Source organism: Mobula hypostoma, chromosome 26 (genome assembly GCF_963921235.1).
Source record: "Mobula hypostoma chromosome 26, sMobHyp1.1, whole genome shotgun sequence".
Lineage (NCBI taxonomy): Eukaryota > Metazoa > Chordata > Chondrichthyes > Myliobatiformes > Myliobatidae > Mobula > Mobula hypostoma.
Window position 1 is genome coordinate 22,211,655 of NC_086122.1, and position 15,833 is coordinate 22,227,487.

Below are 15,833 nucleotides of genomic sequence, written 5' to 3' on the forward strand. Positions count from 1 at the left end.
CCAGTGTTTGGGCGGAGTTCTGGGGTGAAAAAGAATCAGGTTCTTAATCACGGTCACTCTCTTCAGTCATAGACACTCAGTAGCCACTTTATTAGGTACACCTGTACACTGTTAATGCAAATATCTAATCAGTCAATCATGTGGCAGCAACTCAAAGCATAAAAACATGCAGGCATGGTCAAAAGGTTCAGTTGTTGTTCAGACCAAACATCAGAATGGGGAAGAAATGTGATCTAAGTGACTTTGACTGTAGAATGATTGTTGATGCCTGACAGGGTGCTTTGAGTATCTCAGAAACTGCTGATCTCCTGAGATTTTCACAGACAATAGTCTCTGGAGTATACAGAGAATGGTGCAAAAAACAAAAAAAAATCCAGTGAGTGGCAGTTCTGTGAGTGAAAATGCCTTGTTAATGAGAGAGTTCAGTAGAGAATGGCCAGACTGGTTCAAGCTGACAACAGTAACTCAAGCAACCATGCGTTACAACAGTGGTGTGCAGAAGAGCATCTCTGAATGCACATGTCATACCTTGAAGTGAATTGCTACAGCAACAGAAGACTATACAAGGTTCCACCCCTAATAAATTGGCCACTGCATGTATATTACAGTTGTTAGTTACCACATATTAGAACTGTTAAATTATTTCCTCCTGCTATAGGACAGGAAGTACCAGGCAGGCCAACAGCTGTGTGCTGCTACATGCTTGTCTTCGCTTATCAGAGGGTTTATATTAAGGATTCTGCCCAAACTCAGTTCTCCAGGGCCACATTATTTCTTTTAAATCGTTGCAACCATAGTCTCGGGTGTGGAGAGTTGGTCTATCCCAAAAGCTGTTATTCTTACAAAGAATAAAACTTGAGCAGGAGAGAAATTACATTACATCAGTGCTGGACAGGCAGAGCTGTCACAGGACTCATTTGTATCTCGGTCTCACACTATTTTTAAGGACCATATTTCATGAATTTGTGGAGGAAGTTGGTTCAGACTGACATTGTGTTATTTGTGAACTGCTTGATATTAGATGGTGAACACAAGAGTTCAGTAGTATGACAGGGACTGGCATTAAGAATTTACATGGTGATGCTTCCCAATTATTTGTGAAACAAGGGAATGGTGGAAATCCTGGAAAACTTTGCAAGCTGATATTGTTGCACTAGAAAACTCAGCATGACAGATTTTGAAATAAAAATGGATATATTGTGGACAGCCAGAGACCTTTTCCTAGGATGCAGTGACGAATACAAGAGGGCGTAATTTAAAGTGATTGAAGGAAATATAGAAGGGGATTTGAGGGGTAATTTATTTACACAGCGAGTGGTGGGTGAGCGGAGTGCCCTGTCAAGAGTGGTGGTAGAGGCAGATTTGTCAAGTAGGGTGCCGTGCACGATCCTGATTTGATGGAGACAGATGTGAGAGCACAGAGGAACATCTAGTGAAACTTCTGAAATGCCTGCTTCGCTGCTGCTGCTACTGTGTGGTCCAGAATCCTCGGCTTTGCTTGTTGCTCAGCAGCCGGGGCGGGGTCGAAGTGCTGGGCAGAGCATGGTGCTCGGAGAGACTGTGTCGGAGGGGCTGGTCGGAGGCTCGAAGTTTTCGGACAGACTCAGAGTCCGCTGCGGTCGGGTGCTTCCAATGGTGCTGCATTGGCAAGTTGGCGGCGCTTGGAGGTTCATGGCAGGGAGGGTTCCTCCCACCTGCCATCTGTGTGAGATAATGAGTCTATCAGGACTTTGAGACTTTTTTTTTTACCGTGCCCATTGTCCGCTCTTTATCAAATTATGGTATTGCTTTGCACTGTTGCAACTATATGTTATAATTATGTGGTTTTGTCAGTTTTAGTTTTGGTTTGTCCTGTGTTTTCTTGTGATATCATTCTGGAGGAAAGTTGTATCATTTTTTAATGCATGCATTTCTAAATGACAATAAACGAGGACTGAGTGTCCTCATAATCTAATCTAATCTAATACATTAGGGGTGTATAAATAACTGTTAGACAGGCACATGGATGATAGAAAAGTGGAGGGCTATGTGGGAGGAAGGGTTAAGTTGATCTTAAGCGTAGGTTAAAGGCCAAAGGCCCTGCACTGCGCAGTATTATTCTATGCTCTGTGTTCCAAAACCCGTTAAGTCACATATGTTGGCTTTGTGTTTCAGGCTTCCTGTAATCCTTCATACTTCGATGGATCTTTGCACTGAATGAGATAGATCTATAATGACTTCCAGTACTGTCTTTGAATGTTAGTCATTCAGCCAATTACATTTTTAGGAGGTGCATGCAAATTAAAAGCGGAAAAATCTCTATCTTCAGGTTAGGTTGAAATAAAACATTCCCACATTTGTGCCAGAAGCACATAATTTAAACAAAAGATTCAAAACTGCTCAACCATAAATTTTATATAAAGGTCTGTGAAGACTGTAGAATGTAAAGGTTCCTTACATTTATTATATATGAGCAGTGCTGTGCAGGAACTATGCCCCAGGTTTGAGAATGCTCTCAAGTTTCTCAAAGTTGGGCAAAACAGTCTTATCTGCAACTCTGACACTTTTCAACTCAGCTAACTGAATATAAATACCTAGAAGCAATTCCAGGTCAAATATCAGTTTTATTCCCTGTCACTAAATGTAGATTAGCAGGAACTTATCAGTATCATACAGGGATTCCCTCAGGCAATTACAGGTCAAGAAACCAAAGTATGTAGCTAGATGCAGCCCATCAATTACACAAAAGTTCATGTCTACTTAACCAATGCTCATCCAAACTCTGACTCACGGCTCTCATCCTTTTGTCTTTGCTGATAATCGTGCCTTCCAGTGTGCCATGGAAGTACATACATTGGAGGTAGATAAATTATTGAAAGAACATTGGGTTCTGGCGCAGAGGTGGAGTTGAGGCCTGGTGTAGGTCAGCCACATATGTTAAATTGCAGGACAGGTTTGAGGAGCTAAGTGGATTATTCCTGCTCTTGTTTAGACCATAAGATATAGGAGCAGAGTTGGACCATTTGGCCCATCAAGTCTGCTCCACCATTCAATCATGGCTGATCCTTTTTTTTCTCTCCTCCGCAACCCCATTTCCTGGCCTTCCCCCTGTAACCTATGATGCCATGTCCAATCAAGAAGCTATCAATCAACCCATATATGTGGGCTGACAATGTTCTCCGCAGTGTCCAAACACAAGCTCGGCATTCCAGACTGCATAACAACTGACTAGCAGCATGTAATTTTATAATCCAACCGCGATTGTCAGGTGTTGTGGATGGCTTTGGAGGTGCACTGGGAGTCTGTTGGAAGATGTTGGAAGGTAATAATCTGTTAGTTGACTTTGGATGTCATAGTCTGAGTGTATTGGAAGCCCTTCAGAGAATGCAATACTTTTGAGGATACTGGAGCCTCCATGTCCATTGTCTATGGATGGCAACTCAGGACACTCAAACTATCTTCCCTTGGAAGTTGTTGGAGGTCCCTCAGACAGTAGTTGTTTGGAAGGGAGATATTAGAACATCTCAGATATGGGCCAGCTACAGGACTGAGTGACAACTTTGTTGGAGAGTGTTGAAGGACCCCGAAGTAGTGGTCCATTGACTCAGCTGGAGACAGTGTTCCCATAGAAACCAGTCTGGAAACAGCAGTCCCGGCCTGAAACGTCGACTGTACCTCTTCCTAGAGATGCTGCCTGACCTGCTGCATTCACCAGCAATTTTGGTGTGTGTTGCTGGAAACAGCAGTCTCCAGGCTCCTTTCTAGAACCTCACGGCTTTGGCACTCTGCTGGGAATCAAAGACCTGACTGATTTTCACTGTGCCAAGGTGTGAAAGCTTGTGGAATTGTACCATGCCTAAACACTTTCAGAAGCTATATAAATGCACCTTCTTGTTGTTGATGAACTAGAGAATTAACAACAAAGAGATGTTTGCAATTTGAAAATAAATCTTCAATAACTTCATCTTTCCTAAAATTTATTACAGAATAACAGGAATTATAAACAGGCTCATTTGCTGTTCGCTTTCTTTTCCAACCTACATCTTGTTATTGAATTCAAGACAAGCATGGCACCATTGGTGTTTGTCATCTATATCAGTGGTTTGGATGAGGGTACACAAGGCATGGTTGGTAAGTTTGCAGGTGATACTGAAATAGTTGGTATCATAGGGAGCGGAGAAGGATTTCAAAACTTACAGGGGTTTAGCGTACCCGAGGAATGCAAACGGACTTTGATTCAGGTAAGTAGAAGGAGCTGCATTTTGGAAAATCTTATCAAGGCATGTATTTTACTGTGAACATTAGGGCCCTAGGGAGTATTGCAGAACACAGGGACTTTGGAATTCAGGTCACATAGTTCCTTGAAAGTGGAGTTACAAGTTGACAGGGTGGTAAGGATAGCTTATGGCACACTTGTCTTTATCAGTCATGGAACTCAATTGAGCATACAAGTTGGGAGGTTACGATGCAGGTGTAAAAGCCACTGGTGAGACAGTCCTTGAGCATTGTGTTCAGTGTTGTTCGCCCAACTGTAGGGAAGAAGTTATTAAGCTGGCAAAAGAGCAGAAAATATCTACAAGGATGTTGCCATGCTGTGTGGGACTGGACACTAGAGAGTGATTGCACAGGTTAGGATAGACTTGGGAGTGCAGGGGATTGAGAGGTGGTCTTGTAGAGGTGGATAATTCATTCAGGGCATAGATAGAGTGAGTGCATACAGACCATTTCGCACAGCTGAGGAATTAGGAACTGGAGATAAAAAGTTTAAGGTGAGAGGAAAAAGATTCAATAGGAATTTGAGGGGCAATATTTTACACAGAGAATGGAGTGAATATGGAATAAGCTGCCAGAGAAGTAGTTGAGGCAGTGACAACACAACTTTTAAAAGACAGTGGACAGATCTATGGATAGGAGAGGGAAATGGGCCAAATGCAGGTAAATGGACTAGCTCAGGTGGGCATCTTGGTCAGCATAGACCATTTGGGCTGAATGGCCTGTTTCTCTGCTGTAAGACTCTGACTCGATGGTGTTTTTTATCCATCGCTGGTTCTTGGCTTTTTTTGAAGCCCACAATATAGTCTTTCAACCTTGTCCAAAGTTTCACTGACTCTGCTTCGAGTCCTGTACCCAATCACATGATGGCATCTTTCTCAATGCTCTGTGCTTCAGGAATTGCCTGTATTCTTAGTTGGATTTCTGTGCCGTCCCACCAAATAAAGATAGTAATCCATAATAACGAAAAAGAAAGACTATTTAAAGCTGTTATAATGGCAAGCATGCAAAACAGATTTACATGCTCAATATTGAATACAAAGATCGTTCTCATTTATAATCAAGACACATTTCTGTGCTTTACTATCCAATACAATGGCCACAAAAACTAAGCTAAAACAGAAATATGAAAATCTAATAGGCTTTTAACTAGTTTATATCTTTCAGTAACTGTTTTCAGCATTATCCAATTATCTGTAGCCTTAAGTATTGGAGACTGTTTATTCAGAACACACACACAAGATGCTGGAGGAACTAGGCAGTTCAGGCAGAATCTATGGAGAGGGATAAACAGTGAAGTTTCAAGCTGAGACCCTTCATCAGGACTGAAAAGAAAGGGGGAAGAAGCCAGAATAAGAAGGTAGCAGGAGGGGACGGAGGACAAGCTGGCAGGTGATAGTGAAAGCAGGTGAGGGAGAGAGGATGAAGTGAGAAGCTGGGAGATGATAGGTGAAACCGGCTGGGTGGGAGATGGGGAGATGACGTGAGAACCTGGGAGGTTACAGGTGGAGGAGGTAAAGGGCTGAAGAAGAAGGAATCTGATAAGGGAGGCGAGTGCACCATGGAAGAAAGGGAAGGAGGAGGGGCACCAGAGAGAGGCGATGGCCAGGTGAGGAGAAGAGAATGGGTAAGAGAGGAGCCCAGAATGGAGAATGAAAAAAGAGAGACAGGGAAGGAGAAAAAAGCCTACTTAAGTTGCACTTGAGGCTTTTCAAAACTCCTCTCTGTACTACGTGGACATGCACGACTCTATTAGCTTTATATTAATGCTAAACTTCATTATAATTAGACCTCATAGAGCAGAGAGAAGTCAGAAAGCTGGAGACCTCAGGCCCATGTAAGACAATCTTTATCACGTACAGCGCATGCAAGTCAGATTAGGGAAATAAAGTCAAAAGTTAGCTTTTGCGTTCAAGGGCCACATGAACCATCCCTGAAGCATGTTTTGTCCTCAGTTTCTTTTCTCTTGGTCCATTTTCCTTTACAAAGTCCCTAATGTAATGAAATTTGAAATGTTTTCGCCCATTGCGCAACCCTCACCACATTCAGTTCTGCTGAAGTCAGTGATGCTGAATGTGACAGGAGAGTAGGCAACAGATAATGTATCTGTTTAACACAAGTGACCAAGGATGAACTTATGCTCATACTGAATTGCAGTCCCACGGGCATCATCACCAATGCAGTCTCTCAGTCCAGTGCCAGTTTGGCAGTTGAATGACAATGGATACCAGCAGTGTGCAACCTGACATCTGAGATTGATCCTTCTCCCTGTTGACATCTACTTACTTCAGACTTACTTTACCTCAACATTCAAATTTAATTTTAATATCAGACTACATATATGTCAGCATTTACAACCACGAGATTCATTTTTTGTGGGCATGATGAGCAAATCTATAGAATGGTAACTATAACAGGATCAATAGAAAATCAACCAGATTGCAGAAGACAACAACCTGAGCAAATTAAAATTTAAACAAATAGCAATAAATAACAAGATCTTGTTACGCCGTTGGCGTTTCGGGCAGCAATGAAGGTCCTTCTTCTCTGGTGGTGCTCCCTTCATCATGTCAGGAGCTTCCTCTTGGTTTTCGCTACTGTTAGTAATGCAAGTTCTGGGTGGAGACTCAGGAATACTGTCACACTCAGATATAGAAGGATTCTTTATTTCTGTTTTCATAATAATTTTGTTTCACCAGTCAGGGTTGTTAGCCCTGTGCAGAACCCCCCGAACCTGGAGGACCGGTGGACCACTCTTAGTCTGGCCTCTACCCTTTGACCTGTTTGGCATGGGTGACCCTACCAAGAGCCAAAGCATAAAGCCCTGACTCCAGCCAGCATAGCCTTTTGGGTCATCAAAGCATACCAGACTCCAAACCATGACAAGGTGTGGTCCTCTTGGAGGAGGACTTAGCTCAGACACTAGGCCATAAATAGATGCAAGATAGAATTTGTTTCTATGTTCAATTAATCAGTTGGATTGTTTCAAATGCTGCCTCACAGTACAGCAATGATGCCTCATGTCTGAATCACAAAGATTAGAACTGGGACCTTCTGGTCTGTTTATGTCATAGCTGTCAGTTAATAATTATTGGAGGGGAATATAAAACCAAAATGCTGCAGATTCTGGAAATTGGAAATCAAGCCAGAAGCACAGAGAACACACAGTAGGTCTGGCAAGGTCTGTGGGCAGACAAACACAGTTAACATTTCAAATTGATAGCCTTATGTTACAACTCAAAGAGGAAAATTTAACATACTTCTCTGTCGCCAACAACATTTGGCAGGAATAGAATTCTGTTAATAAATACAATATTTTGTGTTATTCTCTAACTCCAGAAGTACAGTCAACATTCAGTCAGTTATGTCTTAACATTGTTACAAACATGGACCAACAGGCTGAGTTCCATGGGTGAGGTGTGAATAACCAGCCTTGGTAAATCAAACAACCACCATGGGGATACATTTCAATGGTTGGAGTCGTTCCTTGCATGAAAGGAGATGGTTGTGGAGATTGGCAGTTAACTTCTCCAGCCAACATAATGTTGCTAAAGAAGTTCCTCAAGGTAATGTCCACGACCCATCCAGCTTCAGCTGTCTCACTAAATGCCATTCTGTTGATCATAAGATCAAATGTGGGACTGTGTTCTGATGATTGGAGGACGTTCAATTTCATTCCTGTCTCCTGAGGAAACAGAGGCTCAAGGGGCCTGATTTTACTTATCTTTGGTTCAGCAGTTCACGCAAGAACCACCAACTTTGATCTACATCCAGCTTATTGAGTTCATTGTTGTTGTTCCTTTTCGTGCCTTGTGGCACGTTGGGCACATTTTTGCCTTAGCATTTGCCTGTTTTTTACGAGGCCGAGCTGCTAGCTCGACACTTAACCCAGCATGGCTGGAAGCGTGCAAGGGGCTGGCTGGATTTGAAACTGGGACCATTTGCCTGGAAGTCTGGTGCTAATGCCACTACACCACCAGCCGGCAATTGAGTTCATAGTGTGCACATATAATGGTGGGACGAGCACACTTGCTTTACGGTGCCAGAAGTTTGTATGTTCTCCCTAAGACTGCATGTGTTTCCTTTGGGTGCTCCAGTTTCCTCACACATTCCAAAGGCATAAGTTGTGTGCTTGCTATGTTGGTGCCAGAAGCATGGCAAATACTTGTGGACAGTCCCCAGCACAATCTTCGTTGATTTGATTTGATGCAAATAAAGCATTTCACTATGTTTCAATGTACATGTATCAGATAAAGCTAATCTTTAATCTTCATATTGCAATACAGAAGAACTGAACACTTTCTGAGTCAGGTGTCGGTGGATCTGACGTCTCACTCCACACTGCATCCTGGACCATAAGACATAGAGGCAGAATTAGGCCATTTGGCCTATTGAGTCTGCTCCATCATTTTATCCTGACTGATTTATTATTCCTCCCAACCCCATTCTTCTGCATTCTCCCTGTAACCGTTGACACCCTGATTAATCTAGAACCTATCAACTTCTGCCTTAAATATACCTAATAACTTGGCTTTCACCACACTCTGATTGAAGAAATTTTTCCTCATATCTGTTCTAAATGGATTCCCTTCAGTTCTAAGGCTGTGTCCTCTGGTCCTAGACTTCCCCACTATAGGAAACATCCTCTCCACATCCACTCTATCTTAGCCTTTCAATATTCAATAGGTTTCAATGAGATCACCCCTCATTCTTCTGAACTCCAGCAAGTACAGGCCCAGAGCCAACAAACACTCCTGATATGTTAACCCTTCCATTCCTGGAATCATTCTCATGGACATACTCTGGATCCCCTCCAACGTTAGCACACCATTTCTTACATAAGGGGCCCAAAACTGCTCACAATACTCCAAGTGTAGTCTGGCCTATACCTTATAAAGCCTCAGCATTGCATCCTTGCTTTTGTATTCTAGTGTTCTCAAAATTAATGCCAACATTGCATTTGCCTTCCCTAACACTGATTCAGCATGTAGGTTAACCTTTAGGGAATCCTGCACAAGGACTCCCAAGCCCCTTGGAACTCTGATTTTTTAAATTTTCTTCCCATTTATAAAGTAGTCCAGGCTTTATTACTTCTACCGAAGTGCATCACTGTACACTTTCCAACACTATACTCCAAGTACTCAAAATCCACAAATTCTCCTTTGCCTATTCTGCCTATTATTTCCTCAAAGAATGCCAAAAGATTTTTCAGGCAAGATTTTACCTTAATAAAGCCATGCTGACTTTGGCCTATTTTATCATGTGCCTCCAAGCATCCTGAAACCTCATCTTCAATAATAGCCTCCAACATCTTTCCAACCATTGAAGTTAGGCTAACTGGGCTATAGTTTCCTTTCTTCTGTCTTCCTCCCTTCTTAGAGTGGAGTAACATTTGCAATTTCCCAGTCCTCTGGAACAATTCTAGAACGCAGTGGTTCTTGAAAAATCATTACGAATGCCTCCACAATCTTTTCAGGTACGTCTTTCAGAACACTGGGTTGTAGCTTATCTGGTCCAGCTGACATAATCTACCTTCTGTCTTTTCAGATTACCAAACACCTTCTCTTTAGTGTTAGCAATGACAGTCACTTCACACCCCCCCCCCCCAATTCCCGCACATTTTTGGCATCTGCTAGTGTCTTGCGCAGTGAAGACTGACACAAAATAGTTATTATGTTCACCTGCTATTTCTTTGTTCCCCCATTACTACCTCTCCAGCGTCATTTCCCAGTGGTCCAATGTCCATTCTCGTCTCTCTTTTACTCTTTATACAGTATATCTGGAAAAAAATTGTATCCTCTTTTTTAGATTATTGGTTAGCTTATCTTCACCTTTTGTCTTTACTGCCTTTATGGATTTTTTTAGTTCCCTTCTGTTGGTTGTTAAAAACTTCCCAATCCTCGGCTAATTTTTGCAATATTATATGCCCTCTCTTATGCTTTTATGCTGTCTTTGACTTCCCTTCTCAGTCACAGTTGCTTCATCTTCCCTGAAGACTACTTCTTCATATTTGAGATGTATTTTTCTTGCATCTTCCAATTTGTTTCCCAGAAACTCCAGCCATTGCTGTTCTGCTGTCATCCCTGCTAGAGTCCCCTTCCAGTCAATTTTGGATAGTTTCTCTCCCACGCCTCTATAATTCCCTTTACTCCACTGTAATACTGATATGTCTGACTACAGATTCCCTCTCATTCTGCAGGGTCAATTCACATCACACTATGATCACTGCCTCCCAAGGTTTCTTTACCTTAAGTTCCCTAATCAAATCTAGTTCATTATGTAATTCCCAATCCAGCAATATCCTTCCCCTAGTGAGCCCAACCACAAGCTGCTGTAACAAGGCATCTCATAGGCATTCTACACTTCACCTCTTCATTTTAACTTCACCTCTGCCTACCTGCCTGTCCCTTTGATATAAAGTGTATCGTTGGATGTTAATTTCTCCAACTGTGATCTAATTTCAGCCACGACTCAGAGATGCCCACATCATAGCTGCCAATCTGTAATTGTGCTACAATATCTTTTACCTTATTGTGCATACTGCATGCAGTCAAATATAACTTCTTCGGTCCTGTATTCATCACCCTTCTCAATCCCTTAATTCATCCCAATGACTGCAATTTTGCCCTATCTTTTGCCTGTCTTTCTTGACAATCTCACTACACACTGCATCTGCTTGTAAACCAACAACCCTATCACTTCAGTTCCCATCCCCCTGCAGAATTAGTTTAACCCCTTCTCAACAGCTCTAGCAAACCTGCCCGCAAGGATATTGGTCCCCCTCGGGTTCAGGAGTAACCCGTCCTTGTTGTACAACTCATACCTTCCCGAGAAGAGATCACAGTGATCCGGAAATCTAAAGCTCTTCCCCTGCACAAATTCCTCAGCCACACATTCATCTTCCAAATCAACCTATTCTTACCCTCACTGGCAGGTGGCACAGGTAGCAATCCAGAGATTACTACCCTGGAGGTCCTGCTTCTAACTTTCTACGTGACTCCCTATTTTCTCTCCTCAGGACCTCCTCCCTTTTCCTACCTATATCATTGTTACTAATATGTACCACGAGTTCCAGCTGCTCACCTGCCCCCTTTAGAATGCTGTGCACCCGATCCGAGCCTTTCCTCACCTTGGCACTTGGGAGGCAACATACCATCCAGTTGTCTCTTTCACATCCACAGAATCTGTTGTCTGCTCTTCTAGTTGTGGAATCCCCTACCACGATTGCTCTTCTCCCTCCCCCACTTCCCTCTGAGCCACAGAGACAGACTCAATGCCAGAGATCACATACAGTATATATATGTATGTATGTATGTATGTATGTATGTAAATATAAAATAGTACCGCACTGGCTGTCTTTTCTCTTTTTCTCTCCTGACAGTCATCCGTTTGCCTGCCTTCTGCAACTTAAGGGTAACTACTCCCCAGTAGCTTCCATCTATCACCTCCTCATTTTCCCATTGTCATCCTGCTGTAGCTACAGTTCTTTAACATGGTCTCTAAGGAGCTACAGCTCGGTACACTTTGTGCGAATGTAGTTATCAGTGAGACTGGAGGTCTCCTAAAGTTCTCAGGTCTCTAACTCTGGACTCATTCTCAGAGCGATAGCTATGTACTAACAGAAAAAAAAACACTCACTGGAAACTTTCTAGTCCTGTGATGAATAATTCATCGCCTGACATCACAAAGCCATGCCAATTGTACAAGAAGCTGCACTTGCCTGGATGAATGACTCTTCAAGCACACTCAGGAACTTTGACGTCATCCAGTACAAAGCAGCCCACTTGACTGGCATCTTATCCACTACCTTAAACAAATCCACCACCTCTCCTCTCAACCACATATTGGCTGTGGTATAAGCCTCCATCTAAATGCTCTGCGCTTACTCCTGTGAACTTCTCCAACAGAAGCTCCCAATCCAAGGACTCTGCCACCAAAAAAAGAAAAAGCTCGGCAGGCCATAAAGCATTTCCAGCTGCAGAATGCGCTCCATGACAACACTATCCTGACTGAAGATTTATTTCTGGCCATTCATTATCCCTAGGCCTAACCCCTGGAGTTCCCTTCCCAATAGTATTGTAGGATAGAATGCCACAGTTCAAGAAGGCTGCTCACTATCACCTCTCAGAGATGATTAGGAATCAGCAATGAACGCACTGGCCTAGTCCGTGGTACGTACAACCCATACATAAATTGAAAAAAAAACACAAAAGCATCAGGTATGTGTTGCCTTGAAGCAGTACCTTTGTTCAAAGGTTCAAAGTTTCAAAGATTCATTTATTGAAGTATGTATGCATACTCTGAGATTTGTCTTCTCCAAATAGCCACGAAACAAGAGGAAACCATGGAATTGTTCAAAAAAATATATTAAACATCCCCACACAAGAAAATTAGGAATTACCTCAAATTTAAATTGCAAGGGCAACAAAAGCATCAACACCCCCACATGCAGAAAAACACATTGGCGTACTGCAAGAACATCAAACCCCACCCCCCCCACAAAAAAGCACCTACAAATCGCGCCAAATTTAAATCACGCAGCAGCAGCAAGAGCATCGAATCCCCCTCCCCCACACAGTAAAACAAATCAGACAAACTGCAAGAACATCATACTCCAACTTCGCCCCCAGCCCCCCAACAAGACACAGCAAAACTAAACCGCTCAGACAGCAACAAGATAGAACAGGTGAAAACACTGAATATAAAAGACATAAAACCGAAAGAGAGTCCTGTCCAGTCGATAAATCGCAGAGCATCGGTAACATCCTCTTTTAACCTCGAGGGAGAGGGAGACCATTCAAACGCAGAGGCAGAGCAGCGAGGGAGAGAGGCTGTCACCCGCAGACACCTTATCCAGCAGAGATCCGTTTCAGCATGGCGAGTGACCGATAGTCGGCACTGAACACTGGCTCACCTTCCGCGATTTAGTCCAACAGGAGAAGATTCAGCATGAATACTGGGTTTGCTCCTGGACTTGGCCATGATTCACACACCTTCATTGAGCTGGATTTTGTTCCTGTGTAACACAGCACACTACTGTATTTATTTGCACTCACTTCAACGTTTGTGTCAACCGACATCATTTATAAGCTTTGGTGAAATGAATGAGGTGTAGTGCTATAACAGCACCTGATCACTGACTGGGGTTCAATTCCCAACTCCGGCTGTAAGAAGTTTATGTCCTCCCTATGACTGCATGGTTACATCCCACATTCCAAAAACGTAAGGATTAGGGTCAGCAACTTGTGGGCATGCTATGTTAGCCCAGGAAGCATGGCCACACTTGTGGGCTGCCCAGCCCAATCCTCGCTGATTTGATTTGATGCAAATGATGCATTTCACTAGGTTTTGAAGTTTTGGTGTACAAGTAACAAATATAACTATCTTTATTAGAATAGTCTTAATCAATAATTATGATCCTGGAGAAGCGGTCATATAGGTGAACTGGAAAGCAGAAAGTTTATTCCACAATAATGTTGTATCAAATCTCATTCTGATTGGAGAAGATATTTTTGAATATTGTAAGGCTTGATTACCAGGACTCACGTAAATCAGCTGTTTCATTAGCTTCAAGTCTGCCCCGAAGAAGGGTCTTGGCCCAAGATGTTGACTCTATTAATTTCCATAGAAGCTGCCTGACCTACTCCAGCATTTTGTGTGTGTGCTTTGGATTTCCAGCTTTCTCATGTTAAAGTGAGTAGCTTACCCGTTTTTTTTCCCTCAGCCACTAAAAGAGACATCAACCTTCAATATTGGTAATCAGGCTCTCTTTCCTCTTTCTTTGGAAAACATGATTTTAGTGTAAGTGGTGGTACAGTGTATACCAGTGAGTTAGTCAATCAACAACAATACCCCAGACCTGACAGTGTCAGTCAATGATGAACAAGAATTCTGAACCCCGGTGATGTTCTCCTTGCTAATCTGGGGGTGCCGAAGCCAGTTATAGTATCTCAAGATTACAGTGACAAAGTGAATCAGGTTTAATATCACTGGCATATGTCTTGAAATATTGTGGCAGCAGTACATTGCAATACATAATGCAAAAAACTATAAATTACAATAAGAAATATATATAAATTAAATAAGCAATGCAAAAAGAGATCAATAAAGAAAAAAAAATGAGGTAGAGTGCATGGATTTATTGTCCTTTCAGATGGCAGAGGGGAAGAAGCTGTTCCTAAAACATTGAGTGCGTGTCTATGGGTTCCCATACCTCCTCCTTGATAGTAGCAATGAGAAAAGGGCATGTCCTGGGTGATGGGTCTTGCCTATGTTAATGGGACTCAATTATGGGACTTTTATAATATATTAAACATGTCTTAATGTAGAGTTTCTGATTCGCTGACTGTCCTGTCTATATTGCTGCTATCTGAAATTACCTGTTAACAGAACAGAAATGGGTTCCCCATTATTCCTGAAAATTATGGAAAATATCATTGAATTCAATGTTTGCAGTGGTAGATTCCACTGACTTCCCATCTAGAAAGAATGCATTTCCCCTTCATGAAGAAGAAATTCTTGTTCATGTCAGGATGGTGGTGTAGCAGTTAGCACAAAATCGCTTTGCAATGCCAGTGATGCTGTCTCCTCGTTGCTACCAGCAGGGAGGAGGTACAAGGGCCTGAAGGCACACACTCAATGATTCAGAAGTAGCTTCCTCCTCTCTGCCATCTGAGTTTTGAATGGACATTGAACTCATGAACACCACCTCACTATTTTTTTTCTCTTTTTGCACTGCTTATTTAATTTCTTACTACTTACTGTAATTCACAGTTTTTATTCTTATGTTTTGCAATGTTCTGCTGCCGCATAACAACAAATTTCATAACACATGATTCTGATTCTGATCACTGATTGGGATTAATTCCCAGTGCTGTCTGTAAGGAGTTTGTATGTTCTCCTTGTGTCCATGTGGGTTTCCTCTGGGTGCTCCAATTTTTCTCCCACGTTCCAAGGATGCACAGTTAGGGTTAGGTTTAGAGTTGTGGGCTGCCACCAGCTCAATTCTCGCTGATTTGATTTGATGCAAATGAAGCATTTCACTGTATGCTTCAATGTTTTGACAAATAAAGCTAAACTTATTTTATCTAATCTGAAGGTTCAATGGCAGACTAAATAGTCATATAGTTGCTTGGGGATTCAGACCAGTAGTGTCCCCTGCATTCCTGACAGATTGAAATATCAAAGAAAAACTGATCAATTCAAGTCAGTATCATTCAGATACTTGACCCCCCCCCTTAATATTCTGTTATAACTCTTATCAAAGTCATAATATCCAAATGCAACATGGCCTTGTGTGCTGAGGAGAGCTCAAGACGCGTACAGTGGGATTAATTACCCATCTCAGGGATTTCCTGAGCAGCGTAATCTGCGGTAGCCTACGGCAAACTGCTGGCAGCTCCTCTGCCTGCAAATCGGATGTATTTCTTAAAGTAAGCTGCTCTGGTTTTTTCACATTTATTTCTATTGAGGGGAATTTCCTTCCTTTTGCTTGTGATACTTTCTTTACAAGCGCGGGAGGATTTGTATTTGTCTCGTCAACACTGCAAGGATGAAAGCTCTGCCGAGGTAATTGGTGAGAT

General features: G+C 42.4%; 1 protein-coding gene across 11 annotated transcripts in view; it reads left to right on the forward strand.

The window, feature by feature from the left end:
• Nucleotides 1-15,833, forward strand: part of LOC134338201 (disks large-associated protein 2-like) — a 787,855-nt gene that overhangs the window by 614,285 nt on the left and 157,737 nt on the right. The gene's annotated exons all lie outside the window — the stretch shown is intronic.